The sequence below is a fragment of the Gossypium arboreum genome, chromosome 11, assembly GCF_025698485.1.
Source record: "Gossypium arboreum isolate Shixiya-1 chromosome 11, ASM2569848v2, whole genome shotgun sequence".
In the NCBI taxonomy this organism is placed as follows: Eukaryota; Viridiplantae; Streptophyta; class Magnoliopsida; order Malvales; family Malvaceae; genus Gossypium; species Gossypium arboreum.
Window position 1 is genome coordinate 116266558 of NC_069080.1, and position 11923 is coordinate 116278480.

General features: G+C 32.5%; 1 long non-coding RNA gene across 1 annotated transcript; it reads left to right on the top strand.

Moving 5' to 3' along the window:
* The first annotated feature begins 6464 nt into the window (after positions 1 to 6464).
* Positions 6465 to 7546, top strand: LOC128284378 (uncharacterized). Its single transcript, XR_008274805.1, has 2 exons — positions 6465 to 6590; positions 7289 to 7546. It is a non-coding gene; the product is annotated as an uncharacterized LOC128284378 (long non-coding RNA).
* Positions 7547 to 11923: the final 4377 nt, after the last annotated feature.

Below are 11923 nucleotides of genomic sequence, written 5' to 3' on the forward strand. Positions count from 1 at the left end.
GGCGTACGATTCAATAATATGTCAATTCTTATTCAAGGGTACCCATTAGGGCACTAAATCAAGGAACACACTCTTGAACCACATATCGTATTACAGGATTACCAGCTCAGGCTAAATTCTTTATATAACGTATGCTCAAAAGGGCTCAATTAGGATTACCAGTCCAAGCTAAACCCTAATCATAACGTATACTCGAGAGGTATTGTATCAGGATTATCCATTCAGACTAGATCCTTTCTATAATTGTAACACCCCTAACCCGTATCCGCTGCCAGAACAGGGTTTCGGAGCATTACTACCATTTACAGATCACTAAAAAAAATTTAAATACTTACCGATTCAATGCATCATATAAATAAATATATTACCATTCAATCAACAGTTTGACAGTTGTATAAGCATCAAACAGCAACATTGTTAGTATACTTGCACATATCTCATATAAATTCAACACTGATATATCTATTTTCTCGACATATCGTACTTGAGTTTAATAATAGTCTCAATTACATAATTTCCTTGTATCAACATATCATAGATAATCATATATGTACATGTCATGAAACATATCATGCTCTTACCGCTTTCTTCATAAGCATATATCATTCATTTCATTATATCAATATTTCATGCTCCATCATTTCCATATATTTTATGTATATTTATTCCTAGTAATAGCTTATATCAAACTTAACATAAATTATATTTCATGTACTTGTACTTATTTCGTTTATCTATCTTCATAATTATTTCATATAACCATTCGTCATCCGATACATATTACCCGAATATCAATTGTTCAACAGATGCTAGAGCGCCTCCCATCCACGGTCTTATTTATCTTTGACATGATGCCATAGTGTCTTTCAACTATGGTCTTACTCATTTTCATCATGTTGCCATGGTATCTTTCAACCATGGTCTTACACATTTCATATCGAGAGCACACTCATGAACCTCATCCTTGCAATGGATTACCATCAAAGCTAAATCCTCGCAATATAAACTCATAGAGTATTGTCGGGATTACCGGTCAAAGCTAAATCCTCGCAACGACAATTACTCTAATGAGCTTGGATCTCAATTACCACCCAAAGCTAAATTCAGACCTAATTCGGATTACCCGTCCGGCTAAATCCATTTTACACATATTCTTCGGAGGGCTATATCAGATAGGATCACCCGTCCTGCTAGATCCTTTTACCGTCAATTCCTTTTCGTAAATCCATCGAATTTTCCTTTCATTCAACCGGATTTCTTCCCATTTTATCAAATATATCAATGTTTTATAAATTTTCATACAATGAACATTCAAATCATATTCACATCAATAACATACAATCTCAAGCATTTCAGAATATAATTCAAGTTACACGAACTTACCTCATTGATTGCTCGTGTTTATTATTTCATTATCCTGATATATTTTCTTTTCCATGATCAAGTCTCGTATTTGTGTCGTCCGGATCTTTATAAATAAATTTGATCATCATTTTCATTCATTTCATATTCTAATACATTTAATTAATGCTCTAGGCAAAATTACCATTTTGCCCCTAAACTTTAATTAATGACGATTTCATCCTTAGGGACGGAAAGTAAAATTCTTGCAATTTAATCCTTATTTCCAACTATTATTCTCATATATAATGATAACAGTCCATGAATTCTATAAAATATCAAAATTTTCCATAATTTCAACACTTTTCAATTTAATCCCTAAAACATGTTTTCCCCGATCTTGAACTAAATTGATAATTTCGTTAAATTTTGTAATTTAAATAATAAAATAATCTATTTCATGCAATTTAGTCATTTCGACATTTTTACAAAATTGCCCATAAAATTTTACTTTTATTCAATTTAGTCCCTGAGCCTAAAACATGCAAATTAGCCATGCTAGATGAATATTCATACATATTTTCCTCCTCCTCCTCTCCATTCCACATCCTTAATTTATATAACATACAACAAGTAACATTATCAATAATTTCACTATTTACTTATATGTACATTCAAAACTGTCCATTTGCGTCATAGTCACTAAATTATTTATATATTAAGCTACAGAACTCGAAATTAAGATCCGTTAATTTTTCCTAAAACTAGACTCACATGTATTCTTATCATAAAATTTTCAGAATTTTTGGTTTAGCCAATTAGTACAGTTTATTCATTAAAGTCACCCCTATTCTGCTGTCTGACAGTTCTGACCCTTCTTCACTAAAAATTAGTTATTTCCTTTTACAGAATTCAAATGATGTTCTAGTTTGTTCCTAATAAAACTAGACTCATTCAGGATTCTATAAATATAAATTTAAGCCTCTAATTATTTTTATTAATTTTTTTTATTATTTTTCAAAGTCTGAACAGGGGAACCCGAATTCATTCTGACCTTGTCTTACAAAATTCATTATATATCAAAATTTACAAATTCATTGCTTACACTGTTTCTTCTATGAGAAACTAGACTCATTAAGATTTAATTCCATATTTTTTTCATCTTCTAATTCAATTTATAAAATTTATGGTGATTTTTCAAAGTTAGACTACTGCTGCTGTCCATAACTGTTTTAGTGCAAGATATTAATTACCATGTTATAACACCCTTATTTTCTTTTTCTACACCATTTCTCATCACTTTCTCTTATTTTCTCTTCACTAACATATCAAGAACATAGGACCTTATGTAATAAAACTCTACTATAACATTATTTCCATGATTTATCAACAATAACAAACTTAAAACATATTGAAATCTTGATGTACTTACCTTATTCTCTTGATACCAATCTTTAACTTGATTTTCTCTCCTCCAGCTTCTATTTCTTGAATCCAACTTGATATTCTAACTCCCCATGTTCTCCTTAACATTTTTCTCTCTTGGTAGCTATGGAAATTCATTTGATTTTTGGGTGAAAATGGTGAATTTTTGGTAAAAGGACCAAATTGTGAAGAAAGTAAAACTTTCTTTCTTCCTCTCTTTCTCTCACGTTAGTTTGCATGGAAAGGAAAGATGATGAAAATTCTTCATCTTTCTTTCCTTATATACTAAATAAATAATAATAAAATAATATTAAATATCTCATAAAATATTAATAAAATAATATTTATCTAATTAATTAATTTAAAATATTATGAACATAATCATTACATTCTAGAATTCTCTCTTACTAATTGACCATTTTATGCTTCATGATCTTTTAGAATTCCATCCTTGAGTCATCATTTAATTTGGTAAAATTGCAATTTAGTCCTCATAATTCTTCACTTATTCAATTTGGTCCTAATTCATCCATTTTCCTTAGTTTCTAGATCATTCTATCCTTAAAATATTTACACTATTGGTCCTTCAACTTTTCATATTTACACTTTAACCCTTTAAGTCTTGAGTATTTACTCTTAGGCAACAAAACTTTTCTAACTTTTACAATTTAGTCCTTTCCTGAATCAAGATATCATAATTTACTTCCCAATGTTGCCATAACTCAAAACTTCCCTTTTTATCACTTTATTTCCTTATTTTATTATATCAAGGATAATATATTACTGTAAAGATTTTCAGGGTATTACAATAATGAGGTCAATAGGATTACCCGTCTGAGATAAATCCCGTCCGCAACAAATACAGGACCTCATCCATTTCGGGAAAGCACATATATTCATCAGAATTCAATATTCAATCGAGACTTAACCCGTTTTTACCATTTCAAGCAGGTATTAAATTTTCCATTATAGTATTCAAGTAATAAATTTCAATATAAGTCACATTACATACAAACACAACATTCAATTAACATAATTATATGCTCGATTAAGTTACACGAACTTACCTCGACACTTGTTCGTGTATAAAATCTACTAATCTGAAACCTTTTCTTTTCTTTGATCTAACCTCGAATGTGAGTTGTACGTGTCTATATAAATAGCTTTAATCATCAATTTCTCATATTTCATACTCATTTGGACTCAATTTACATCCTAGGAACAATTACCATTTTGCCTCTAACTTTTCCATAAATTGCAATTTCGTCACTAGGCTCGAAAAATGAAATTTGTGCAATTTACTCCCTATTCCAAGCCTAACCAAAATCCCATTACAAAATTTACAGCACATGTATTTATAAAAATTCAGAATTTTTCATCAATTTCACAAGTTTACATTTTAGTCTCTAAATCATGTTTTCATCAAAAATCACTTTGTAAAAGTTGTTTATCTATCAACAACCTTTCATTTTCTACCATAAATTTCTAATTTTCAGCATATTCATCCATTATCCATTTCCTATACTTTGATAACTTTTTAAATTGATCCCCAAGATAGATAGATTAAGCTATCCCGGTTTCAAAAATATCAAAATTACTAAAAACAGGAAATGAAAACTTACCCAATTAAGCCTTGAGAGTTTCTTCTCCCTCTCTTAGGGTTTCCATATAATTTTGGCGTTTAAGGTGACAAAATAATAAGATGATATCTTTTATCATCTTTTTAATTAATTAATTATTTTAATTTCCAATTTAGTCTCTACTCTTTTCTAATTTTTTCATGGATGAGTCACCAAAAATCTACATGCTTTTCTTTAATGGTCTAATTACCATATAAGGACCTCTATTTTTGAATTCCATAGCTATTTAATCTTTATAGCTACTAGAATTCAACTTTTGCATTTTATGTGATTTAGTCCTTCTCGGAATTAAACACTTAATCAATAAAATTTTCGTATCAAAATTTTCACAAGACATGTATATCATAATACGGATCATATAATAAAATAAAAATAACCTTTATTTTCGGATCAGATTTGTGGTCCCAAAACCACTGTTCCGATTTCTCTGAAATATGGGCTGTTACAAGTTCAGGTGCAAGAATATTGCTAATTGACTCGGAAGGAAATAAATGAAAATATGGTTTGTGTTTCAAGTTTAATGCCTCAAACAATAAATTAAAGTTTGAGGCTTTTATAGCAAGATTAGCACTAGCTTGGCAACTTGGGATGAAACAGCAACAGATTTTTGCAAACTCTTGGCTCGTCACAAAGCAATTCTAATGGGAGTATGAGGTACAAGAATCTACTTTGACTTAGTATTACAAGTTGGTTATAGATTTGTTTAAAAGATTCAAAGCAATCAGGCTCTAACAAATCTTTAGAGCGAAAAATGCAAAGGTGGACTCTTTTTCTAGATTGGCCCTATTTATTGAGATACAATAGTAAGGTAAGATTTTATTAGAGTATCAAGCCCACCTCAGTCATGATATTGATAAGTTCTTATTATAATTATATTTTATGCCTCTTTTTACTTCATTTTGGTTTTTCTTTTAAGTGATATTACATTTGTTTGCAGGATTTAGTGTAATTTGCACATTATGCATATATTTTGCATTCTTTGCATGTTTCATAGTTTTTTTTATTACATTTTATATGTTTTTAGGTAGCTTATGTAACGGCCTAATTTTCAGTGGTGTCGGAAATGGTGATTTGAGATCACTAAATTCGACAAATAAGATTTAACAAGATAGTAATTTAATATTTATGAGTCAAGTAAGAATTTAGAAGAATTTGTGAAATGGTGAAATTAGTGAATTAAAAGAATTTATTAGGTCAAACAGGTCAAAAATGAGGTATTGAGACCTCAAAGTTGAAAATTGAGCTATAAATATTTTTATAAATATTTATGGAGTGTCATTGAGTTAGTATTAAAGTTCCGTTAGAAAATTTTAACGTTTGGATGGCTAATTAATTAAAAAGGACTAAATTGAAAATAGCGCAAAATTTGTTAAATTGTGAGTAAATAGCTTAAGTATTTAAAAGATGGATTTAAAGAGCAATTAGACCCAAAGGTTAATGGCTGGACGGTTTGGGTATGAAATAAGCAAGAAAACAATGTGAACAAGGGCAAAATTGGAAATAGCATAAAAGTTAATAGTTAAATAATGATGTAATTGAAAAATCGAGACATTTCTTCATATTTTCTCAGCTAAAACGCCATATAAGGTCTGGAGAAAGCTGGTTTTTCATATTTTACATAATGTGAGTTTAATTCTTACTTTTCTTGATTATTTTTATGTTTTTATGACTTTTACAATTAGGTCCACTTGTAGAATTCATTAGTTTTTGATTTTATGGGTGAAATTGGAAGTTACCCTGGATGGATAAGGGAATTTTATGATGAATTATTGTGAAATTTAAGTTCTAATTTTATATTAAGGTGGTTTTATTAAGTGATTTTGATAGGAAATGATATTTAGGACCTAATTGTGAAAAAGTTGTGAATTGAAGGTGTCTGTTGAAATTAAGAATATAAAAGGTTTTGAAACAGTTTATAATGATAAAATAAAGTGTTAATTGAGAAAAATTAGTTCAATTGATGGGTGAATTGAGAAGGGACTAAATTGTGAAAATTGTAAATTTTGGGGAAAAGTGCAATTTCGAAATTTGAACAGCATAAATTGTGAAGTGAAATAGAATTGAAATGGATGCTAATGAAGGAATGATTTTATAATTATAGATCAAGAAAACGAACTAAATCGTGGAAAGGAGAAAATTCAAGAATAGTCCTTGAATTTCTACGACTTTTACAAATTAGTCCAGGTAAGTTCATATGGCAAAGTTCAATGTTTTGATATGAAAATATTATGATTGTTAAAGTATTTTATTGTTGATGAATACTATCAATTTGCATTAACTAATGAATAATGTGTAACTAAAAGTACAAATTAGTAGGAACAATGGATTTGAGTGCTTCTATTCTGTGACCCTGATGAGTTGACGAAACATATGTGACAAGTGTGCCCGTTTAAGACCATAGCTGGGCTATGGCATCGGTGCAATGTGATAATGTGACTCCGTATAAGACCATAGCTGGGCTATGGCATCGGTATAATGTGATAATGTGATTCCGTATAAGACCATGTCTGGGATATGGCTTCGGTATGATATGTGAGCCGTGTAAGACCATGGCAAGGCTATGGCTTCGGTGTGTGATGCGTATCAATGTGAAAGTCCATAGTTTACTATGGCAATGTGATAATGAAGCACTCAATTCCCTTATTGTTCCCTAATTTGACAATGAAGTAAATGAGAAATGGGCCTAAGGGAGTTAAATTGTGAGTTGCCATATGGAAATTATTCCAATGAGTTATTAATGAAATTGTGATTTGGAGGATGAAATAGTTAAACTAATAGATATATGATTGTGTACGATATTTTGATATGATTTGTGTTTATATGCCTATGAGCTTACTAAGCTTCAATAAGCTTACTTGTGTGTGTTTAATATTTTTATGTAGATTGACTTGAAGTGAAGTGGGTAGATCGGATCAACACAACAGGGCACACTATTCAGATCAATTCCGGTAGTTTTTGTTTTATGTTTAAAGATTTATATGGCATGTATAGAGTTTGAATGAATTGAAGTAAAGATGTTATAAACTAGTTAACAATATTTGTACTAAAACAGTTTTCGGTAAGTAGCAGTAGTTTGACTTTGAAAAATCACTAAAAATAGTAGAAATGGAATTAAATAATGAATAAATTATGGAATCGAATCTTGATGAGTCTATTTTCATATGGAAGAAGCAAAATAGGTATATGAGCTATATTTTATGAGATGTTTAAATTTTTGTGAAACAGGGCCAGAGCGATTTCTGGATCCCCTATTCTGACTTTGGAAATTCACCATAAATTTTACAAAGATAATTAGAAGTCATACTTTATATTTACAGATTCATTATTGAGTCTAGTTTTATTAGAGACAAACGGCATAGTCATTGAAGCTCTGTACAGAGAGATATCTGATTCGTAATATACAAAGGTCAGAGTAGTCAAACCCTGAAACAGGGGAGATTTTAAATAATAAACTGTACTAATTGGCTTGACCAAAAATTCTAGAAAAAAATTGGTAAGTAGATATATGAGTATAAATTCATAGAAAATTTACGGATTTGGATTTCGAGTTTTATAACTCGAGATATGAATTATTTAGCAACTATGACACAGTTGGACAGCTTGTCTGAAAAGTATTATATAAATTATCTAAATTTGGTTAAGTGCTCAAATAAGTTTAGTAGTGCCTTGTGCTCGACTCCGGCAACGGTCTCGGGTAAGGGGCGTTACATTTATTGGTATCAGAGCTTCGGTTTAGCCGATTCTCGGAATATGTATGATGTGAAAAGTGTCTAGAATTACATGCCATATAAATCGTGATAGTGTCTTGTGTATGATCCGATCTAATCCTTGTTTTTATTATAGATTATCTTCGATTTGAAAATATGTCGATAGACCAGAACAAACTGAGCAAGAAGAAGTTAATAGCAGAGTACAAATCTCTGAACAAGGAACAAGTAGTGAAGCTCCGATTTCATTGATGCGAGAACAAGAACTCAAAAATATGATTTATGGATTCATGAATCAGTGGTATAATGAGAATGTGCGAGAAAGAAATCAGACTCCGCAACCTCCTCCCCCTATCTCAACATCTGTAGTACCCCGGTTGCTCCTCCACCTCCTCCGACAACCGAATCGCAAACGTTCTCCATTTGAAAAGCTCGAAAAACATGGGGTGAAGAATTTGGGAAGAATAGACGATGACCCGTTAAAGTCTGTATTGGTTACAAAGTATAATGAGGGTTTTAAGCAAATGGCGTGCTCACCAGATGATTACTTAATATGTGCCGTGTCATTATTGAAAGAAGAAGCTTATAACTGGTGGGAAACAATAGAAGCATTGTACCTACCGAGAAGATCACTTGGGAATTTTTTCAAAATGAATTTAAGAAGAAATATGTCGGTAGAAGATATCCGGATAAGAAGAAAAGAGAATTTCTCGACTTATGCGACGGGAAACAAGTCGTGGCTGAATATGAAAGAGAATTTGTTTATCCGAGCAAATATGCTCGAGATATAGTACCCATCAAGAAGAAATGTGTATCGATTTGAAGAAGGGCTTAATGATGAGATTAAAATGATGATAGGGGCATTGAGTTACGAGAATTTGTTGTTCTATCGATCGTGCTCGAAGCTTGAAGAAGTATATAATAAAAAGATGCAACGAGATAGAAGAAGTAAAGAATCTTTCAAAAGAAGTGCATCTAAGTCATTTTCGGCTTTACCAAAGAAGAAATCTAAAGAGGAATTCAATGAGCCACTTGATTACCGAAAGATCGAAAAAGTAGGCCAAGACAATCTGATTACAAAGCATCCGACAGACCTGCTTTGTTAGTGTGGGTAGTGTACAAAATACCCAAAGGCCCAAGTGTCAACATTGTGGAAGAAGTCACCCCAGTAAATGTAGAAGTAAATTAGGGCTTGTTATAAATGTGGGGCCACCGATCACTTTATTCGTGATTGTCCCCAATTACAAGTAGAAGAAGTGGAACAGAGGAGAAATCGAAAATTCTTCCTCAAAGGAAGACGCCCGTCGAAGCGCAAGGTTACAGGGCTACTCGTTCGGGTATGAAAGATACTACTAGCCGATCGGTTAGGGCTCCTCGCTCAGTACTTATGCCATTCGAGCGAGAGAAGAAGCAACACTCCGGATGTAATTGCTGGTACTTTCTATCTTTATGATGTTCCTGTATGCTTTAATAGACCCCGGTCTACTCATTCATATATTTGCACTATGTTAGCATCTGAAAAGAACTTATTTGTTGAGCCTATCGATTATGATGTACAAGTTACAAATCCGTTAGGTCAAAGTGTGGTAGTTAATTTAATATGTCATAACCGCCCACCGAAAGTTAAGGGTGTGATTTCCCGATTTGATGTTGCTACCCTTTCGGAATTTGATGTTATCTTGGGCATGGATGGTTAATGAAACATGACGCAATAGTGAATTGTCGAGAAAACGAATTAGCTTGAAATGTCAAACAGAGACATTATTTTGGTTGAGTCTGGAAATTTGGATGACATGGTTAGAATGATTTCCTTTATGTCCGCTCGTAAATTGTTGCGTAAAGGAAATGAGGCTTATTTAGCCTATATTCTTGATACTCAAGTTCGAATCAAAGTTAGAGCAACTATCTATTGTAAATGAATTCATGGATGTATTTCCTGAAGAATTACCAGGGTTACCACCCGATAGAGAAGTTGAGTTCGTGATAGATGTGCTTCCGGGAATAGCTCCCATATTGGTGACACCGTATAGAATGGCTCCAGCAGAATTAAGAGAGTTAAAAACGCAGCTTGCAAGAGTCATTAGACAAAGGGTTTATCGGATCGAGTATGTCGCCGTGGGTGCACTGTCTTATTTGTGAAAAAGAAGGATGGTTCATTGAGGTCGTGCATAGATTACAGTGCAAATGAATAAGGTAACAATTAAAAATAAATATCCTTTGCCTCGTATTGATGATTTATTTGATCACCTTAAGGATGCTACAAGTTTTCAAAAATAGATCTCGATCTGGGTATTATCGCTTAAAGGTAAAGGAATGTGATGTACCGAAAATGCCTTTTAGAACTCGGTATGGTCATTATGAGTTCTTAGTTATGCCATTCGGTTTGACAAATGCTCCTGCTGCTTTTATGGATTTAATGAATCGAATTTTCCAGTCTTACCTAGATAGATTTGTGGTTGTGTTTATTGACGATATAACGATCTATTCAAAGACGTAATCCGAGCATGCTCAAGACTTGAGAATTGTACTACGATATTAAGGAAAAACAGTTATATGCAAAATTTAGTAAATGTGAATTTTGGCTTCATGAAGTGGGATTCTTAGGTCACATTGTGTCAGTTGATGGTATACGGGTAGATCCGAGTAAGGTGTCAGCGGTGATTAATTGGAAAACTCCAAAGAATGTTACTAAGTGCGAAGTTTCCTTGGATTAGCTGGTTACTATCGTCGATTTGTGAAAGATTTTTCACCGATTGCTTCACCGATAACTAAATTATTACGTAAGAATGTTGAGTTTGTATGGTCGATGAGTGCCAACAAAGTTTTGATCAATTAAAGAAAATGTTGACAGAGGCTCCGGTGTTAACTCAAATGAATCAAAAGTGCCATATGTAGTATATAGTGATGCGTCTCTGAATGGTTTAGGTTGTGTATTGATGCAACAGAAAAGTTGTAGCATATGCTTCTCGGCGCTTGAAACCACATGAGAGGAACTACCTTACACATGATCTTGAGTTAGCTGCCATAGTATTTGCTTTAAAAATTTGGAGACACTACCTATATGGAGAGAAATGTTATGTGTATACGCACCATAAAAGTTTGAAATATTTAATGTCTCGAAAGAGCTGAATTTGAGATGAGGCGATGGTTAGAGTGTTGAAAGATTACGATCTTATCATTGATTATCATCCGGTAAGGCAAATGTAGTGGCGTATGCACTTAGTCGAAATCATCATTATTTGCTCTTCTAGCGTTAAATGCTCATTTGTCTCATTAATGAAAATGGTTCTATATTAGTTGAATTAAAGACAAAACCAGATTCTTTCAACGAATTCGGAATTGCAAGATGAAGATCCGAAGTTGGTGTTGAAACGACAAATGGTTCGGGATAATTTGAACTTAGATTACTCTATTGATAATAGTGGTATGTTATACCATCGTAATAGAATTTGTGTCCCGAATAATCTAGAATTGAAGAAGGATATCTTATCAGAGGCTCATAGTAGTATGTACTCGATTCATCCGAGTAGTACGAAGATGTATTGTGATTTGAAAAAAATGTATTGGTGGCCTGGTATGAAACGGGAAATTTGTGAATTTGTGGCAAAATGTTTAATCATCAACAGTAAAAGTTGAACATCAAGTGCCTACTGTGTTTGTTACAACCCGTAATGATTCCGAAATGGAAGTGGGAACATGTGACGATGGATTTTGTATCCGGATTGCCGGTGACTCAAGAAAAAGATTCGATTTGGGTGATAGTAGATGATTAACTAAATCGGCGCATTTTATTCGGTCGTAATGCATTTT